The following is a 5000-nucleotide window of genomic DNA, read 5'->3' on the forward strand; positions in this document are numbered from 1 at the left end:
ACACTTAATATCTACTTAATACTGAAATGTAAAACAACACTAAACTAAAAATCTAATTGAAGAAAATGTAAAAAAAAAAAAAAAATTAATAGCAATTGCAAAAGATTTAGGGATAAATGGCTTTGCAAGAACAGGAAGGAAAGGAGAAAAATCATAATTATACATGAGAAATAGAGAAAATTGAAGTGGAATCTGATTATAAACAAGCAAATATTAGTTTTGAGAATAATTAAACAAACAGAAATAAATATGTATATATACTAGAGGTTATAAACTATTTTAGTTACAGAGGATATGAACTATTTGGTTACAATACCAAGAAACAAAATAATTGATATTGATAAAAATTGATTGAAGTACAAGATGTGTCAGTATTGAGACAATAAATATTCTTTTAGTTTTCTCTTAAAGATATTTACGCTTAATGAATTTTTTATGTGTGACAGGGTGCTATTCCATATTTTGGGACCTTTATACATTAGAGAGTGTTGGTAGAGAGTTAAGGTATGATGGGGAATCTGTAGAGAATGCCTGTAGTGTGTGGAGTGGTTATGAGTTGGGGTCAGGGTATTGTTGTTGTTGGAATTTATCAATTTGAACATGTATGATGCAATAGAGAAGTTTGATAAGTCAGAGAGTTGAAGGATTTTCATAGATTTAAAGAGTGGAGGTGTGTGTTGGAGGAAGTCACTATTAGTCATGATTCTAATAATTTTCTTGTGGAGGATGTTTAGATTTTGTAGATGACATGGGTAGGTAGTGGACCAAATTGGATTACAGTAGGTTAAGTGTGGGTATATATGGGCATAATACATGATTTTCATAATTTCCACCGGAACAAAGTTTTTTATTTTCAGCAATAGAGCTATTGATCTAGATAATTTTAGGCAAAGGTTTGATATGTGATATTTAAAGGTAAGATTATTGTCAAATGTGACTCCAAGAAATTTTGTCTTAGAAACTTGCGTGATATCTTTATCTAATATGTTAAGTCTAGGTAAGGGTTGGTATTTGGTGGTGGTATTTGTAAATAACATGTAGAAAGTTTTAGCTGTGTTAATTGTTAGGCGATTTGCAAACACCATTCAGAAAAGGCAGATAATTCTAGTTTGGCTCTGTAGATTAGGTCAGTGGGATTATCACCAATCATGTACAAGGTGGAGTCATCAGCAAACTGTATAGTGTTGAAAGCAGTAGAGGCATTGCTGATATCGTTGATATATATCAGGAAAAGAATAGGGCCTAAGATGCTACCTTGTGGCACGCCAAGATGCATAGGTTTGATGGTTGATTTAGAGTTATTGAAGGATGTAAAATGAGATCGGCCAGTTAAATATGATTTGAACCAATTTTCCACACAACCGCGAATACCATAGTGACGTAATTTGTCTATTAGAATGTTTGGGTCAACTGTGTCAAAAGCTTTGCTGAAATCAATGAAAATGGATATTATAGACTTATGTTTATTCAAGGCATCGTGTAGGTCAGAGGTAAACACATTTATAGCGTCAAAAGTATTTAGTCCGGGGCGGAAAATAAGTAATAAAATTGAAGAGGATGTATGAATGTAATATAAATATCCTGGAAGGATATATGAGGCGCGCGGTACAACAACGACGTATGTACAACAACGACGTAACCGTGTTTTTGCCTGCTCCGTGTGGTAGAAGGGTGTAAAAGTCTCGTGGTGATGTCGGCCAAGTCATATTCGACCATCTAAGCACCTGTACTAAGGCTCAAAGTCGAGCGTAGTGCGGAGAAAATTTCTCTGGACTAACATCTCGAAAGCGGTACAACAACGACGCAACCTGGTCCTCCCAGCCTCACGTGCGTATGGCCAATCAGCGGCGCGGTTGCAGCCGCCCGGCGCGGGCGAGCCAATCACAGCACCGCTGCCATGTTTACCAGCGCCGTTGCCATGGTGACAACACACTCACCATGTGCTCATCCACTCTGCCCTTTAACACGCCCGAGCACAGACGCACGCTACCTTTCTCGTGACTCTTTACGCAACTATGGCTACTAGAGTGCAGACGAAAGTGTCACAGCATCTTGCTGTGGCCACCAGCCTTACGTAAGTTTTTTAAATCCCCAGTCAACCCGACTTAGTGGGTTGAAGGGGGATTTAAAGGGTTGGTAAATCCGCTAAGGGCATTGCCAGGATCAAACAGACGTATCCTGGTAATCAACTTAACTGTCTCAAGCCAGTGTAAAGGATGAGAGCCAACTATATTCATGGAATACAAAAAAAAAAAAAAAAAATTCGTTTCTTCATAATGTTCTTGACATAGCGGCTTTCCATTAATACTTACCAGAATGCATGCACAAACATAAAATTATCAGCATTACACACTGTTAGTCATAGCAGGACGTCAAAGTTATGGTAGGAGTAATAACGTGCCGGTAATGAGTAAGTTTTATTTTTTACGCTCGGAAAAAAATTCATAAAAAATTTATTTATGTACCAATCTTCATGAAACTTTCACCTAATACTATGTGTAATAGGCTCTAACACATTATTAACAAATGAAAACAATATCGGGAAAAAAAATTATTACCTACGGTATACGCGTTAATTAACGCGTAAGTCATCCACCCAAAATCGTCACCTATCACTTCGAAACCTACATCCCCAAACAGAACTACCCAAGACCTTTCAAATGATGTATAATACTTACTTATTTAAGGGTATCCTATTGTGCGCAATCAGTGTTTAACTTTGAGCGCGTTTTTCTCGAAACTTCCATTTCTCGGTTACGTCGTTGTTGCGCCGCGCGCCTCATGTATACTTATATATGATAAGATTAGATAGGTTGTGTTGGTTAATGTCCTTAGGGATTATGGTACTTTTGGTTCATTAAGGTTAGGTTAGTGCTCCTACACACACACACACACACACACACAGAGAGGCAATGAAGAGGAAGGAGAGAGGCTGAGTGCAGTGACCAAGGAGGGGAGAAGGCAGGGAGGAGCAGGAGAGGACGGGAGAAGACATGGATAAGGTTATTTATCTTAGAGTAGCTGTACACACACACACACACACACACACACACACACACACACGCGCGCGCACGCACGCACACACATGCAGCCAAAATTAATCTAGAAAATAGATAAATAGCCTCCAAAATAACCCTAAATAATAAATAAGGAGGAGTGGTGGCCATCTTGGTTTTCAGTTGAGGACCCCCCCCCAGCCGCCATGATGGTTTACCAGTCTGGCCAGGTTCCAATATTATTTCTATTTCCTTAACTTATATATTTTGGCCTTTAACTAAGTTTCTTTGGTTTCTAAAAATATTTAGTGATGTTTTGAGTGTTTTCCATATGTGTGTCAGGGGAAATATGTCGATTATGAGGTTGTTTCAATGTAAATAAGTGTTGTTTTTTTTCGGTTATCTTTTAATACCGCTATATAAAAATTTTTATTTCACTTGTTAGGTGAGATTTTATTGCTTCTAAAAATCGTTCATGGTTTTAAAGTGTGTCTTATTCATGTTGAGTTAAATATATGGACTTTTAGTGTGATTTATAAGCCTGTTAAAAATAAAAAAGTTGATGTTTATCAATTTTTTTATTTCCTTATTTCAGCTTTTAGTTAAATTTCGATTGTTTGTAAAAATAGTTTCGATTTTTTTCAAGTGTTTTCCATTCCTGATATATGAAAGTTGTGGACTTTAGCAAGTTTTTTATCGCCTTTATGTTCCAACAATTTTTCAATTAGTTACTTTAGAATATCTTTATTATTACTGAGGCTTGAAATATTTTTATATTCCCGGTATTAGTTAAAGTGAATGTTCTTTCAGAATATATAAAGCATTCCAGTCTAGCTCTATTTTTGCGAGGGGTCAATTTCAAAATGGAATCGAATAACGTATATAAACTGTGACGTCATCAGCTGACTTCATCCGGGGACCTAGACCCGGGACCCCCTCTTCCCTTTCAGTCTCCCCCTCTCAACCGCCACTCTCTCCCTCAATGCTTAGTGAGTATGAGTGTGTGCGTGTGTGTGTGTGTATGTTCATGCATGTATGTGCCTCGCTGGTCTAAGGTTACCCCCCTTCCACTGGCCTCCCCAACCTGCGCTTCCCTGCCCCCTCCCTACCCTCAGCTTGGGTCTCTCCCTCTCATCCTTACCTCTCCCTGCTTCCTCTTCCCTTTGTGTGTGTGTGTGTGTGTGTGTGTGTGTTGAGATATTGCAATGTAACGCTGAATATTCCTACATTACCTCACCTTCCCTTCCTCCTTTTCCTCTTTCTCCTCCTACTTCTGTTGAATATAAGGGCAAGGAGGGGAAAAAGTTGTTTTCGAGAGTTATGCATGTGTTGTTTGTAATTTACAGTGTTTATATGCGTTGTTATCATTGTTTCCACTATTTAGCTGTATTGTTTGCATTATACTTTACATGTATTGTTTGCATTGTTTGCTTGATTTCTTGCCCTACATAGCGTGTGAACAGAAAATCAGTTGTATATGACTACTGTTTACCTGTCTACATTATTATTTCACCTCTCACCTCTCTCCCAGCGCCTCCTCCGCCCCCCTTGTCCGGAGGTGGGGGGGGGCGCCATGTCCCCGCAGCTGCCCCTGACTGGCCAACTGACGCTCCTTGATGTCTACAGGGCCATGATGAAGGAGGCGATGATTCAAAGTAAACTGTTTGCTGCCTTGTTAACATCTAGATATGTTATCATTACTATTTGACTTCGCATCTCTGTAATTTGTGAGCATACTTAATATTGTTCAGTGCTTCAAAAATTCAATTCTTCCACCCTTCAACTTGACACAACCTTCCAGACAATCATCCCCTCTTCTTTCGTGACACTTAACTGTCTCTCTTATGTAATGAACATCCTTGGTCTGCCATTTGCTTATAATTTAAACTGCAAACTTCACATTTCATCTCTTGGCAAAACACTTTCTGTGACGTTAGGCGTTCTGAGTCGTCATCACCAGTTTTCCTCACCCCCGCCAGCCTTATCTCTCTCTGTGTGTGTGTG

This window comes from Scylla paramamosain, chromosome 20 (assembly GCF_035594125.1).
Source record: "Scylla paramamosain isolate STU-SP2022 chromosome 20, ASM3559412v1, whole genome shotgun sequence".
NCBI classification, from domain to species: Eukaryota; Metazoa; Arthropoda; class Malacostraca; order Decapoda; family Portunidae; genus Scylla; species Scylla paramamosain.